General features: G+C 47.2%; 1 long non-coding RNA gene across 1 annotated transcript; it reads left to right on the top strand.

Moving 5' to 3' along the window:
- Positions 1–247: 247 nt before the first annotated feature.
- Positions 248–7,761, top strand: LOC121143670. Its single transcript, XR_005880978.1, has 3 exons — positions 248–586; positions 727–930; positions 4,839–7,761. It is a non-coding gene; the product is annotated as an uncharacterized LOC121143670 (long non-coding RNA).
- The last annotated feature ends 8,740 nt before the right edge of the window (positions 7,762–16,501 follow it).

Below are 16,501 nucleotides of genomic sequence, written 5' to 3'. Positions count from 1 at the left end.
AGCTCCGAGCGGGGAGGGGGCGGGTCCCATTGCGTCGCCTCTTCCCGGTTGGACTGCGGGCGGGGTTCAGCCCCTAGGTTCGAATTTCTAGACCTTCGTAGGATGCTGAGCTGCCAATTAGGGCCGAGCCTCCGCCGGGGAGTCGGAGGTGGGCTCTGGGGGGGGCCACGCCCAGGAGACAAAATGTATGATTGAATTAAGGAAGCGTCAACCATGCAGCAGTGCGATCTGATTGGGTCATCGGATGGGGGCGTGACCCAGTGCCTTGGGCCCGCCGATGGGATTTCCAGGGCTTGTCGCGGTCACGCTGTGTAGCCTGCCTGCCAGCGGGTAGCTTGGTTAGCGTGTGTGTCCTGCCGTCGTCTTTTGGGCCAGCTGCTTCTGAAGGGCGCACGCGAGCAGAGGACGGAAGGAGGCAAACGCCTCCCCAGCGGCGCCCGCCTCCTGCCCGGCCGCACCCCGCCCCCGCAGCCGGATGTTGTGATTTCTCTCCTTCCACCCGCCCGGTCGCCTTCGGCTTCTACTGCCTTATAAGGCAGCGCCACAATCCCAAATCGTTGAGGTTGCGTTCACACCCTTTATACAGGTGGGGAGCTGAGCCGCTGGACGTTGAGTAGCTGGCTGCGCGCCGAGCCTGGGGTATAACAAGTCCGAATTTTTGCAGCTCATCAACACAGTATAGTTCAATATCTCACTTCCTCCTCCTTACCCCTTTTCACACAGCAGGAAACGGAGGCTTGCCCAAACTCGGGGATTGAGGAACAACCGGATTCGACTAAGTGTCTTTGATCCATATTCATTCATTCACTCCTGCAAAAATACTGCTGTTGTCCCGGGCACCCAGCCAGGTGCCGGATATAGTGGTGACAACAAGAAAACCAAAGTCTCCGTGCTTACGTGCTAGGCGGGAAGAAAGGCGGTAATAACCCTGTAAGTGAGCACATTAATGGGTGCCTTTAGAATGATGCATGCTGCTAAAACCAAAAGACCTAGGGACATAGCTTTGTGGTAGAGCGCGCTCAAGAGACCTAGGGACATAGCTTTGTGGTAGAGCGCGCTCAAGAGACCTAGGGACATAGCTTTGTGGTAGAGCGCGCTCAAGAGACCTAGGGACATAGCTTTGTGGTAGAGCGCGCTCAAGAGACCTAGGGACATAGCTTTGTGGTAGAGCGCGCTCAAGAGACCTAGGGACATAGCTTTGTGGTAGAGCGTGCTCAGCTTACCCAACGCCCAAGCTCATTAAAGACACCAGAATGGTCTCAGGGTGTCACATTTGAGTGGAACCGCCAGAGGCATAAAGCTAAGTTTGGCCAGGGGAAAAAGCGTGGGCGACCTCGGAGTCCAGTGCTCTGAGGTCAGACAAGAAGCAAGGGTGTGAGCTAGATCGTGGAAGGCATTGTGGTTTGCAGGGAGAGGTTGCTCAGTGAAATGTGATACCCATAGACAATGATTTTGTACTTACAAATGATAGCTCTGGCTAGTGGACTATTAGGCACCTAATGAAGACTGCTGTGTCCAAGTGAGACCTGAGGGCTGAGTGAGAATGTGCACATTTGATGGCGTGGAGGATGGAAAGAACCATCTGGCTAAAGACTTTCTGCGTTTTCAAGGGTCTGTAAAGGTGACTGGTGAAATGGCCCAACGGTAGAAGAAGCCACTGAGGCCGCGCCTGACTAAATATGAAAGACCTGAATTTGATCTGAGTTTCACATGGTGGACGAGAACAATCAACTTTACTTACTCTCTAGCTACACACAGCAAGTTAATTAGTTAACATAAGTAAAGAAATACGTCTAGGGGATTAGGGAGATGGCTCAGCAGCTAAGAGCACTGGCTGCTCTTCGGGAGGACCCAGGTTCAATTCCCAGCACCCACAGGGCAGCTCACACATGTCTGTAACTCTAGTTCGAGGGGATCCGGCCTGCTCACACACATATATATGCAAGCAAAACATCAATGCACATAAAACAAAAATAAATAAGTTATTTTAAAAAATAAGTTTCAACAAGTGCAACACCAATAAGGATCTGTGGAGGAGGAAAGGGCAGCTAATGAGTGCAGCACTGGGGGGCAGAGCATCTGTGCAGTTCATGGGTGGGCATTGAGCTAAGCAAGGGGCACGTGGAATGCAGACAGCCCTTGGGTGGAGTCTGGATCAAGGAGGTCCACGGCCTTCAGTTGGAGGGCAATGGGGAGTCGTGGAGGCAGATTTTAAGAAGGGACGTAGGTTTGTTTTTCTGAAGGGCTCCAGGCTGCACTGTGGAAGTGGACCGTGAAAGACATGCACTCTGCTTTGGTTCCACCTGGGAGGAGTCCTAGGAGATGTAGAGGGAGGCCCCAACAGTCACTAAGATCAGAGAAAGGAAATAGATTTTACTTGGGTTCCAGGTAACATAGCATGTTCCCAGCCAGATCTTTGAAGAGACCAATACAAGACAGCTGGAGGTCACTTGAAATTCACTGTGGGGGCAGGGCAGGGTGGGGGTGTGAGGAGAGCAAGGACAGATGTGTTAAGCCAGCTCTTCCTGGCATGGGAAATTTCACAAGCACCCCCAGGAGTTGCCCAGTCTCTTCCCAGCCTTCTTAGATTACCCAGAGTCTGGTTTGGCTGTTTGCAACCAAATATTTGGCTAAGACGGGAAGCAGACCTTTTGGGATGAGCCATTAGCAGAATGTGGTACCCTGTCCTCGGGTTGCAGCAGACAGGGCTTGTTGTTGTTTTTTGTTTTTTGTTTTTCGAGAAAGGGTTTCTCTGTGGCTTTGGAGGCTGTCCTGGAACTCACTCTGTAGACCAGGCTGGCCTCGAACTCACAGAGATCCGCCTGCCTCTGCCTCCCAAGTGCTGGGATTAAAGGCGTGCGCCACCAACGCCCGGCTGCAGCAGACAGGGCTTGTAAACCAGTGACTTGAAACCACTGTTGAGCTGGAATTAATTGGAGGTGAAGAGATGATACCAGTCACAACTCCCTGGTTTTAGGGATGGTTTTATTTATTTATTCGTTTATCATGTACATTGATGTTTTGCTATGGGTGTCGGATTCCCTGGAACAGAAGTTACAGACAGTTGTGGGCTGCCATGTGGGTGCTGGGAATTGAACCCAGGTCCTCCGGAAGAGGAGCCATCTCTCCAGCTCCTAGAGATGTCTTTAAAAAGGGGGAAATCTACCTTTATGTGTTGCGTGACTTTTCCTGGGAAGATATAAACAAACATCTATCCGCCCCAGACAGGGCACCAACAACAGATCATAGAGACAGCCCTGCCCAGCTCTAGCCCCATGGACCAATGGGTTCATCTGAATTAATTATATCACCGGTGACTCCCAGGTGGCAGAATCACCCAGCCAGCATTTCGAGGACCTGGGAAAGCTGCATCCCTGGAGCTTACTGCCCAGTGTGCAGGAAGCTCCACTCAAGAGCCCCTTCTCCCGCAATTCTTTCCCGCTTACCTAACCCTGTGAGTCTTGAATCTGTCCGAGCTTCCTAAGCCTGAGAGGTCTCCTTTGCTTCCTTGGTCTTTTGACACACATAAACACACATTCACGCACGCACACACACACTCACCAATCTCCAGGAGAGAACTTTTTTTTAAGATTTATTTATTTATTATGTATACAGTGTTTTGCCTACATGTATCCCTGCAGGCCAGAGAGGGCACCAGATCTCATTTCAGATGGTTGTGAGCCACCATGTGGTTGCTGGGAATTGAACTCAGGACCTCTGGAAGAGCAGCCAGTGCTCTTACTCTCTGAGCCATCTCTCCAGCTCCCCAGAACATTTTAATTTGAACAAAATAACCAAACGATAATGTGAGAGGCACATTTCCTGGAATCTGACCTACAGAAGTCATTGCACTCAGGCCAAAGAAATAAACATTCAAGGTTATTGATTGCATCATTGTTCAAAAAGGTGCACTAATTGAGTTAGTAAAAATTGGTCCTTTCCTATAGAGTAATGCGCTATATAGCTACTACCTCCGCCCATTCCCTCCCATCTTACATATCTATCTTTCTTCTAACAAGCTCTTTATATTTGTCACCCAGGTTGGTCTTGAACTCTGACTGCAAGCAATCCTGCGTTAGTATCCCTAGTAAGGATTATAAGTATATGCCATGGCACCCAACCAGGTTGCTTCTTTTTATTTACTTATTTTTAAATTGGTTTTTAGAGACAGGGTTTCTCTGTGTAGCCCTAGTTGTCCTAGAACTCACTCTGTAGACCAGGTTGGCCTCGAACTCAGAGATCCACCTGCCTCTGCCTCCTGAGTGCTGGGATTAAAAGTGTGTGACACCAATGCCTGGCTAGGTTGCTTCTTTTTAAAAGTACCAACGGTGCTAGGTTTGTGGTGCACACTTTTAATCCCAGCACTTGGGAGATCAAGGAAGGCAGAGCTCTGTGAGTTCAAGGCCAGCCTAATACAAAAAGTGAGATCAGGTCAGCTAGGGTGATGTAGAGAGACCCTGACTCAAAAAGTCAAAACAAGCAATAAACAACCTGACCCAGTCCCTCTCTTGTCCAGAACCTCCTGTGAGGAACCATGGTGGACAACATCTAAGGTGTCCCTGGCTCCACCCATCTCTGCCTTTCAGCATCCATACCCTAAAGCTCCCACCCCAGAATAGGGCTGCATTGCCTGAGTTCAAATGAAAAGAATACAGCAAACATGACATGTCATTGCAAAGTTTAAGTCACTAAATGACGAGGCTTCCAGTTTCATTTCCTGTGCCCAAAATATTCACTGAAATAAAATGCAATAAATAAGAAGAAACTCCAAATTCCTCCAGACGGCCTACAGATGTGCTGTTTGATCTGGGCCCTGTTTTTCTCTCCTCTGTCTACAGGCCTTGCTGGGTGCACAGAGCAGCCACAAACACTGGCCTCCCTGCAGCCCTGGAATGCACGTCTCTGCACTGAATGCACGTCTCTGCACTGAATGCACGTCTCTGTCCTGAATGCACTTCTCTGCACTGAATGCACTTCTCTGCACTGAATGCACGTCTCTGCCCTGAATGCACGTCTCTGCCCTGAATGCACGTCTCTGCACTGAATGCACGTCTCTGCACTGAATGCACGTCTCTGCACTGAATGCACGTCTCTGCACTGAATGCACTTCTCTGCACTGAATGCACGTCTCTGCACTGAATGCACGTCTCTGCACTGAATGCACGTCTCTGCACTGAATGCACGTCTCTGCACTGAATGCACTTCTCTGCACTGAATGCACTTCTCTGCACTGAATGCACGTCTCTGCACTGAATGCACGTCTCTGCACTGAATGCACGTCTCTGCACTGAATGCACGTCTCTGCACTGAATGCACGTCTCTGCACTGAATGCACGTCTCTGTCCTGAATGCACGTCTCTGTCCTGAATGCACGTCTCTGTCCTGAATGCACGTCTCTGCACTGAATGCACGTCTCTGCACTGAATGCACGTCTCTGCACTGAATGCACGTCTCTGCACTGAATGCACGTCTCTGCACTGAATGCACGTCTCTGCACTGAATGCACGTCTCTGCACTGAATGCACGTCTCTGCCCTGAATGCACTTCTCTGCACTGAATGCACGTCTCTGCACTGAATGCACGTCTCTGCACTGAATGCACTTCTCTGCACTGAATGCACTTCTCTGTACTGAATGCACGTCTCTGCACTGAATGCACTTCTCTGTACTGAATGCACGTCTGCAGCCCTGGAATGCACTTCTCTGTACTGAATGCACGTCTCTGCACTGAATGCACATCTCTGCACTGAATGCACATCTCTGCACTGAATGCACTTCTCTGTACTGAATGCACGTCTGCAGCCCTAGAATGCACTTCTCTGTACTGAATGCACTTCTCTGCACTGAATGCACGTCTCTGCACTGAATGCACGTCTCTGCACTGAATGCACGTCTCTGCACTGAATGCACGTCTCTGCACTGAATGCACGTCTCTGCACTGAATGCACGTCTCTGCACTGAATGCACTTCTCTGCACTGAATGCACGTCTCTGTCCTTCACCCCACAGCAGCCACACATGGCTGTCAACACTAAAGCGAAAACCAGAATCCAGTGCCTCAGTCCCCGGAAGACATATTTCACCATATTTCACGTGCTCAGTCGTCACAGGGAGCTCCATCAGGTTGAGGAGAAAGGATGGCGTGAATCTACGGCTTCTGCGTTGGCAAAGGCTTCCCTATGGCAAGCAGTGCGACTGGGGGAATGGTGGTACCAGTTACCAAGATGTGGAGGATGGTCCGGTGGGAGCCTTCTGATCCCTCAAATTGTCTTTGAAAAGCAGGTCTGCAGCCTCTCAAAATCCATGCCCCAGTCCCTGCTGAACAGGAATGGAGCTGGGAACAGCAGGACTATAATCCTGTTTGGAAGGCCGGGGTAAGAGGGTTGAAAGTTCAAAGCCAGTCTAAGTTACACAGACAGACCCTCTCTTGAAGAAAAAAAATCCAGACAGGGTTTTTCTGTGGCTTTGGAGGCTGTCCTGGAACTCACTCTGTAGACCAGGCTGGCCTCAAACTCACAGAGATCTGCCTGCCTCTGCCTCCCCAGTGCTGGGACCAAAGGCGTCACCCCCCCATCCCCACACTGGCTAAAAATATGTTTTTTAAAGGAACCGTGTCTCTGTGTTTTCATGAGTATTAGACGTCTGGAATAAGACCTTGGTGTTTCTCCATTCTGTGAGGCCCTAGTCCAGCTTTGCCAACACAGAAGCCGAGACACAGAGAGGGTGTGTCTGCCCTGGTCCACAGCAGGCCCGGGAAGAGAGCCAAATGTTCAGAGGACAGGTGTGCAGCAGTTACTGAGAGGGCCCTGTGCTAAAGCTCTTCTGTTATCTCCTCCGGTGGGTTGAACAGTACCAGAAATTGCCTCCCGCGTGTTACCACCTCAGCATCTCAGTGAGTCTGCCCCGTATCAGCAGTGCCCACGCTTTCCTGAGGAGCCCCAGAGGTCAAGGTTCAGAGGCGCTGACCCCTGACCAAGCAGCGGGAGGAGCAGAGGAGCGTTAGCCTCAACAGGACCTCCCTCACTCCTGCATCTTCACCCTGCCCCCAAGGTCACTATTTTCTTATCTTCTGGCTACTTATTTACACAGGGGATCATAAAGACGTTGCTTTGTTTTTGTTTCAGAAACTTCCTTGCCTCAGAACTCTTGCATGAGCTAAGACTTTTGGTTTTTAAATAAAATTGGCATAGTCAAAAGGGGCATCTACTTCTGGGTGGTGGTGGCCGCACGCCTTTAATCCCAGCACTCAGCAGGCAGAGGCAGGTGGATCTCTGTGAGTTCAAGGCCAGCCTGGTCTTACAAAGTGAGTTCCAGGACAGCCAGGGCTACACAGAGAAACCCTGTCTCAAAACCAACCAACCAACCAAAGGCATCTAGCTTTCATAGTGGCACCTGCAAATCTCAGGAGTCTCTGAAGCCTTGGTTTCAAATGTTGTCGCTCAAAATCTCCGTTCCAATTCTGAGGGCAAGCCAGGGCCTCAAACATACTAGATAAGCACTCTGCCTCTGCTTTAACTATGTAAAGGTGTGTTACATTTGTTTGTGCTGCGTTTGTTTAACAATGTGAAGATGTGTTGCTTTACCTGCCTAAGGCACCTGATTGGTCTGATAAAAAGCTGAGCAGCCAGGATCCAGGCAGTAGAGGGACAGGCAGAGCTGGTGGGCAGAGAAAATAAGTGGTAGGCAGAATCTGGGAGAAAGAGAAGGAAACTCCTGGGGCCAGCCAGACACAGAGTAGGACATATAGAATGAAAGAAATATAGATGAAGAGAAATATTAAGTTATAAAAGCTAGCCAAAGGTTTTGATGATCCCTCATGTAAAGGCCTCACCCTCCCTGAGGAGTGGATGGGGGACCAGTGGGGGCCATGGGGGGAGAGGGAACTGGGATTGATATGTAAAATAAGATTGTTTCTAATTTAAATAAAATTTATTTTAAAAAATAAGAATAATAGTCACTGGGCTGGAGAGATGACTCAGAGGTTAAAAGCTCTGGCTGCTCTTCCAGCAGACCCAGGCTCAACTCCCAGAATCCACACAGCAGTTCACAACTGTCTGAAATTCCAGTTCCAGGGGATGTAACATTGTCATACAGACATACATGCAGGCAAAGCCCAATGCACAGTAAATAAATAAATAATTAAAAGAAAATAGTAATAGTCACTAATGTGAGCTCAATAAAGGGTTAGTATAAAAAAAGAAAGAGCTAGCAAGAAACCAGCCTAAGCTAAGGCAGAACATTCATAACTAATAATAAGTCAATGTGTCATGATTTGGGTGCCCCTGGTTGGTGGCCCAAAGGAAAGTCAGATGCATCTGTTTCATCTGTTGTGTTTAATCTCAGGCACATTCTGTCTGAGATGTGAAAGTATCTCCAAGTTCACAAATGAATGTACAGACAGACAGAGATGCACGGACAGACCGACCTCTAGCTTTATAGTTCCAGCACCTGGACCACCTTTAATTTCCAGGAAGTGGAAGGAAGGGCTGTGGAAACGAAGTTGGGGAACTCTGGAAGTACGGATGGGCTGTGGAGCTGGCTCAGTCGGTAAAGTGTCTGTCGCTCAAGCATGGGGACCTGAGTTCAGATCCCCAGCCCTCATTCAGGAAGCCAGGTGTGAATTACCTACCTGTAATTGCAGCACTGAGGAGGACGAGGAGGACAGTCCCTGGAGCTCACTGGCTAGCCAGTCTTGCTGAAATCATGAGCTCCCAAGTCTCATGAGACCATGTCTCAAAAAGTGTGACAACAGGCCTGGAGGGGCCTCTTCTCTGTTAAGGACACTTATTCTTCTTGCTGAGTTCAGTTCTCAGCAAGCATGTGAGGCAGCCAGCTGTGACTCTAGCTACAGAAGATCTGATACCCTCTTCGGGCCTCTGCAGACACCCACACACAGGCATATAAACATACACAACACACAGACATTAAAAATCAAGCTCCTAGGTGAGGCCTTACCCTCTCTGTAGAGCAGACAGGAGGAAGAGGGGAGTGGGGGAGGGGAAGAGAGGAGGGAGGGGAAATTAGGATTGGAATGTAAAAAATAAATTAATTTAAAAAATGGGATTATCTGAGTTTGAGGCCAGCCTGGTCTACAGAGTGAGTTCCAGAAGAGCCAGGGTAACACAGAGAAACCCTGTCTCAAAAACAAAAACAACCAAAAAACTTTAAACAAACAAACAAAAAAACCAAGGTAGCAAGCTGGGCAGTAGTGGCACACATCTCTAATCTCAGCATTTGGATGACAGCAGGAGGATCTCTGTGAGTTTGAAGCCAGCCTAGTTTACACAATGAGTTCCAAGACAGCAAAGGGGATAGCTTATCTAAAAAAAAAAAAAAAAAACCAACAAAAATAAACAAAAACAAAGATGGAAAGTAATTAGGGAAGATGCTTGACATCAATCTCTGGTCTCCACAGACAGGAACATGTACCACACACACACACACACACACACACACACACACACACACACACACACACACACTGGGGTGGGGGTGGGGTGGTGTACAGTCATGTACTGTATAAGTGTTTTAGTTGACAATGAGAATTAACCATATGTACAGTGCAGGGACATTTTTAGATTCTGTGATCTAATGACTTAGTGGCCAGCTCAGCTTGCAAAAGTACAGTCTGTGGCATTCATATAAAAACTGTCATCTAGCCAGGCATTGGTGGCCGAGCCTTTAATCCCAGCACTCGGGAGGCAGAGGCAGGTGGATCTCTGTGAGTTTGAGGCCAGCCTGGTCTACAGAGCAAGTTCCAGAACAGACAGCCTCCAAATCAATACAGAGAAACCCTGTCTCAAAAAACAAAAAACAAACAAACAAAAAAAAACACTGTCATATAACAATGCATTTCGTTGGGATTATGTCCCTGTCAGGTGACATATGACTACCCTCAGGCAGTAAAATAAACAGAACTTGGTACTGACACATAAAGAAGAGAGTTCCACTCTGAAAACAAACGAAAGCCCTAGAAAGCTCTCAGGGTTCACAATCACCCAGAAGGAACACTTTTAGAAATGGGAGTGGATAAGGACCTGGGGTTGCCTGGGAAACAGGAATTACGGGGGTATTGGAGGAGCAGTTGCCTGTGGTTGTCACCCCATGCCTGTGGTTGTCACCCCATGCCCAGGCCTCTCTGCACCTTGTGGCTACTGTTCCTCACAGCTCTCCAATCGAGCTCTGAGATAATTGCTCTAAACCAGCTATGGGAATTCCCCTTAGTGTTGACAGAGATGGTTTAATGGTGTTAAGTGACCCAAGTATGGCCAATGACTCATGAAATAAAGTCTGCTTGCAGTCCTCCCTCTCTTTCTCTCTCCCTCCCTCCCTCTCTCTCTTTCCTGCGTGTGTGCGTGCGTGCGTGTGTGTGCGCGCCCATGCCATGGTGGAGATCAGAGAACAACCTGTGAGAGTCAGTTCTCTTCTTCCTCATGTGGGTTCTGCAGATCAAACACAGGTCATTGGGGTTGGTGGCAGTGCCCTTCCCTGCTGAGCTGTCTTGGGAGCCCATGTCCATGTTTCAGCTTTCTTGGTCCTCCTGTCTCTGCTTCCCGTGTGCTCCCCCATTTCCAGCTCCCGCTCAGCCCTTTGGCGTAGTCCTCTTAGTTTCTCAGAAGCAGCTGGTGGAAGGGACGTCCCTTCTTCACCTGAGCAGCAGCACTGAACCTAGACATGATTCTTAGAACTGTGGGAGCTGTCATGTGACCATGAAGGAAGTCGGCCTGCAGATTTTCATATTGAGGGCCATAAACTCCAGAAAAGAATCAATGCAAAATGGATCAAAGACTGTAATATAAGACCTATGACTTTGATATTGTTATAGGAAAATATAGTTTAAACTACGATATGGACATAGGTAAGGACTTTCTGGAAAGGACTCCAAATAGCACAGGAAATATCCCAAGAATTGACAAATGAGATTAAATGGTATTAAAAGTTTTCTGAAAGTGGGGCATAGTGGTACACTCCCTTAATCCCAGCACTCAGGAGACACGGGCAGGTAGATCTGTGAGTTTGAGGCCAGCCTGGTGTACAGAGTGAGTTTCAGGACAGCCAGGGCTATACAGAAAAACACTGAACAAACAAACAAACAAAAAGAAAGAAAGAAATGAAATGAAAGTTTCTGCATACAAAGGAAACAATCACCAGATGGAAGAGAGCCACCAAATGGGAAAGAAACAGCTGCCAACTACACATTGGAGAGGGAATTAATAGTCAAGATACATGAAGAACTGCAGAGACCACATACCAGTGAAAGAAGCCATCTAGTCAGTGAGTCAATGAACTGAAAAAGCAGCTTTCAGAAGAACGCGTGTAAGTGGCAAATAACTATATGGGAAAATACACACCATTACAGAATGTAACAGTTTCTTGTAGGACTCAGTTTATCTAAATAGTTTAAGCTTAACAAAGTTAGCAAAAACAAGGAGGCTAGACCTGAACTCTTAAGCCTGAATAGACCTAAGGAGAGACATTCTCTGAGCCAATGGTTCAACTTTCCCAATGCTTCAACCCTTCAATATAGTTCCCACACTGTGATCCCCCAACCACAAAGTCATTTGCTGTTTCACAACTGCAATTTTGCCATTGTTATGAATCTCAATGCAAACATCCCACAGGCAGGTGGTCCTAGGCTACCCCAAAGGGCCCAGACTTACTGGTTGAGAAGCTGCTCCAAAACCTTTTGCCAGACAGCATAAGTCATTGTTTTGCTGCATCAAAAGACAGAAACATCACAATTTCCTGTGTTTAGTATTTGGTGCTCACAGCTGTGACCTTAATTTTTAACCTTTTATATTTTAGTTCAAATATTAATAACATAAAACATTTTATAGACGTAAAATGTTCCATAACCCTGTTTCAAAAAAAACAAAAACAAAACCTTGAAACTGCTACTTTAAAAAAAAAACAGTTTTTGAGCCGGGAATGATGGCGCATGCCTTTAATCCCAGCACTCGAGAGGCAGAGGCAGGCGGATCTCTTGTGAGTTCAAGACCAGCCTGGTCTACAAGAGCTAGTTCCAGGACAGCTTCCAAAGTCCTGTCTCGAAAACACAAAAAACCAAACAAACAAAAAATCCGGTTTTTACATTTTCTATAAAACTCTAAAAATTTCCTTTTAAAGTTTAAAATCACTCAAGCCGGGAATGGTGGCGCATGCCTTTAATCCCAGCACTTGGGAGGCAGAGGCAGGCAGATCTCTGTGAGTTCAAGGCCAGCCTGGTCTACAAGAGCTAGTTCCAGGACAGCCTCCAAAGCCACAGAAGAAACCCTGTCTCAAAAAACCAAAAAAAAAAAAAAAAAAAAAGTTTAAAATCACTCAACTGTGTGTTCCTGCAATATCAAAAATAAAGTACCTGGCTGGAGCGACGGCTCAGTGGTTAAGAGCTCTGACTGCTCTTCCAGAGGACCTGAGTTCGATTCCCAGCATCCACATGGCAGCTCACAGCTGTCTGTAACTCCAGTTCCAGCATATATAACATCCTCACACAGACATATGTGCAGGCAAAGAAAACATTAATGCACATAAAATAAAATAAATTACAAAAAAATTTACTTTAAGAGGGAGAAAATGGGCACAACCACAATCTGCATAAGGCAAAAAGCAAGCTCCAATAGTGCAAACCATCCAGAGCTCAGCGCCTGGGATTCATTCACAATGCATTGGGTTTTCGGGAGGGCGTGGCTCACCTTTGGCCCCACCCTCAGCAGCACAGGCGGAGCCTGCTTTCTAGGTCCCAGCCTGCTCTGTTCCCTTGTGGCCAATGCTCCCGGTGACTCTCACATGGCACCGGCATCTCCAAAACTGCCGAGGCCCCCATTGCAACTCTCTTTAGCGAATCTAGCCCTGCCACACATTGGTGAACCCCAGCTGTTCCCCATGATCTATCTCTTCATGCCTTTAGAACCATGGTGAGTCTTAAATTACAAACCGTGGCTGCCAGCACAAGGTGCATTCTTGCACATAAAATTGTGGAGGTGCAGCTGTAATACCTTATTAAACAACATTGTTTTTTAAATCCTATCTTTCATAAACCTGTGTTTTCAACACAGGACAGGAACTTTCATACAAAAATCACCACGATCCGAAATAACATGAAGACCTGCTGTTGCCTCCTTGGTAGGCCGTTCCTCTCGATGGCGGCAGTGAAGTCGAATGGTATCTGTCTTCTCCAACGCAGCAAAAGATGGCTGCCAGCCATGTGGCTGCCTAAAGGTGGTGGCAATCCAAAATGGAATCATGCTGCATGGTTTCTTTAAAATTACCCATGCATAGATTTTACCTATCAACTCACAGTGCTACTAGTTTTAAGGTTTTTTAAAAATCTTTTTTATTTAAATTAGAAACAAGCCTGCTTCACATATCAATGCCAGCTCCCTCTCCCTCCCCTCACTCCCACTAGCCCCTCTAGCCCCTCTAGCCCCCCACCCAATCTCCACTCTGCTCCCCAGGGAGGGTGAGGCCCTCCATGGGGGATCCCCAGGGTCTGTCATTTCATCCAGGGCAGGGCATAGGCCCTCTCCTATGTATCCAGGCTGAGAGAGCATCCCTCTATGTGGAATGGGCTCCCAAAGTCCATTTGGATGCCAGAGATAAATACTGAGCCACTACCCAAGGCCCCATAGGTTGCCTAGGCCTCCTCACTGACACCCAAATTTAGGGGGTCTGGATCAATCCCATGCTGGCCTCTCAGCCATCAGTCTGGGGTCTATGAGCTCCCCCTTGTTCAGGTCAGATGTTTCTGTGGGTTTCACAGTCTGGGCTTGACCCATTTGCTCATCACTCCTCCCTCTCTGCAACTGGGTTTCAGGAGTTCAGTTCAGTGTTTAGGTGTGGGTGTCTGCCTCTGCTTCCATCAGTCACTGGATGAAGGCTCTAAGATGGCATATAAGGTAGTCATCAATCTCATTATCAGTGAAGGGCATTTAAGGTAGCCTCTCCACTATTACTTAGTTTGCTAGTTGGTGTCATCATTGTAGATCTCTGGAAAACTCACTAGTGCCAGATCTCCCCTCAAACCTAAAATGACTCCCTCTATTCTGGTATCTCCCATCCTGCTCTCCTGTATTCTTCCACTGACTCAACCTTCCAGCTCCCCCATGTCTTCCTCTCCCCTCCTCTCCTACTCCTCTCTTTTTCCCAGCTCTCTCTCCCCTCCCCCCATGCTCCCAATCTATTCAGGAGATCTTACCTCATCCCCCTTCTCTGGGGCACCATGCATATTTCTCTTAGGGTCCCCCTGTTTCTCTGGCAGTGGGATTGTAGGCTGGCACTCCCCTGATCCATGTCTAAAATCCATATATGAGTGAGTACATACCATGTTTGTCTTTTTGTGACTGGGTTACCAAACCCAGTTTTAAGGGTTTTTCTTTTCTTTTCAAATTTTACAGATTTTAAAAACCATATCCAATAAAATAAACTTATAAATCTTGAGATACAGGATGCTCACATGAACTAAGTTTATTTATTTTGGCTGTTAAGCTTTGCTTTCTTTGCTTTTTATCACTGTGTCAGGTGGCTCAGACTGACACAGGATGTAGAGGAAACTTTTAAATATGCTTGGATCTAGCAAAGGGGGTGCCATAAACAAACTTTAGAGCCAGCTTTCAAATGAAATAGGATAGCATAAAACAATTTTAATGTTATTTACACCAGAAAAGACATCCAAACTCCTGCCAACTTGAATCCAGTGACTAGAGAGCTCAAAGATAAATTCTGAACCGTGGTCATACATGCAGTCATGTGGTCACTGGCAGATAGCTCACAAAAACAGCAAAAATGTCTGTCTGAGCTCCATGCTTGCAACAAAACTTATGAACACACCAGAAAACACAGACAAAACTTTCCAACAAAACAGGGAGACACAACTTTCAAGAGAAACAAGAAGACAAAACTTTCCAGCAAGACAAATAAAACTTTCCCTAAGAAATAAAACTTACCAACCAGAACCAGATAGGTAGACAACATCACACTATATGCTCTGGATGGGAGGGTACTGGTGTCCTATTGAATCCCTCCTCATATTCCAGATAGGGATCCCACAAAACAGAACCAGACTATGACTCACCGGAAGGCCTACATAGATTCTTCCTGCATTCTTCAGCATGGCAGTTCACTCTAATAGTCTGTGAACTGAAGGTAGCTTTGGAGCCTTGGAATATCTCAAGTCACATGCCTCCTGAAGTGGCCCTTCAACCCCAGAGAACCAGAGTGAAGGTCCAGTTTTAGAATTTAGATGAGTTGTCTGAATCTCGCTGGGGCCTCCAGAAAATGTTAATCCTACTGATTGAGAATAAGACCACTACCACAGTTTAAAGCTAATTTTGAAGCAAGTTCTAATTAAATACTGGCCAGGTGGATGGATTTTGTCCAGGTCTATACCCAGGTTTCCGGAAATGGTCCAGAATCAAGTATGGCAAAGGTTTAAGAAGGAAAGCTCATAATTCATTGCATTTCCTATCAAGGGCAAACATATATCCGCATATTTCCTGTCTGTGTACCTCCTGCCCACATGTGATCAAGCATATCCAGTGCATATGGGCCAAACAAACTTGTTTAGAGGAGTGAAAAACATATGGCTTTTTATCTCCCATAAACAACAGCTCCCGCCGGGCTGTGGTGGCGCACGCCTTTCCTCCCAGCACTCGGGAGGCAGAGGCAGGCGGATCTCTGTGAGTTCGAGACCATCCTGGTCTACAAGAGCTAGTACCAGGACAGCCGCCAAAGCCACAGAGAAACCCTGTCTCAAAAAAACAAAAAACAAAAATAGCTCCCAGCATTTCAGGAACTGTCTGTCCTTGGGAAAAGGGCTTACAGATCAGAGGCATTTTTATTTCATAGATCTCTAAGGCATAGTAATTAAAAGTTAAAATGTTACTTTGGCTCTCACAGTACCATCATGCCCAGCTCATGCTAAGCCTCTTATGTTAACAGATTAATTTGTACTTTCCCTTGGTGGTAGTGGGTGTTCATGCGTGGACAACAACAGATGGTAGGTCTCCAAAAGCCCAGAAGCATCCACTGCTGCTCCTGGTGTAGGTGTTACAGCTCTGAAGGGAAAGGTATCCCAGGAGTCAGGAGCCAAGGAATCCCAGAGTCACACTTCACAACAAACCTCATGCAAGAGATTTATTGGGAGAGGTGCAGGAGGGTGACTGCCTCTGCTTGGGTGAGAACCATCAGGGAACTGAGCAGAAGGAAGGCTTATATAAGGTTTCTTAGGGACAGAGTTTTCCAGGGTAGAGATTTCCAGGGTGGGGATAGGTGGGATTTCAAGGGGGGAATTGATTGGGGAAGTCCTGTGTATATGTAAATAAAGCACTGTTGGCCAATAGGGAAGCAAGATGGGTGGGACTGGAGTCCAGGAGGATTCTGGGAAGTGTAGTGAAGAGAGTTGTTGAGATGTGATCCCTGGAGGAGAGGATGCAAGTCTGGCGTTCTCGGAAAGATAAGTCTTTATAAAAACATATATTGGTGATTATGGGTCAATAATTAAGTCAG

The sequence above is a fragment of the Mesocricetus auratus genome, unplaced genomic scaffold (assembly GCF_017639785.1).
Source record: "Mesocricetus auratus isolate SY011 unplaced genomic scaffold, BCM_Maur_2.0 Super-Scaffold_100013, whole genome shotgun sequence".
In the NCBI taxonomy this organism is placed as follows: domain Eukaryota; kingdom Metazoa; phylum Chordata; class Mammalia; order Rodentia; family Cricetidae; genus Mesocricetus; species Mesocricetus auratus.
The sequence above is the reverse complement of the archived record's forward strand: the minus strand, read 5'-3'. Positions and strand labels throughout refer to the sequence as shown.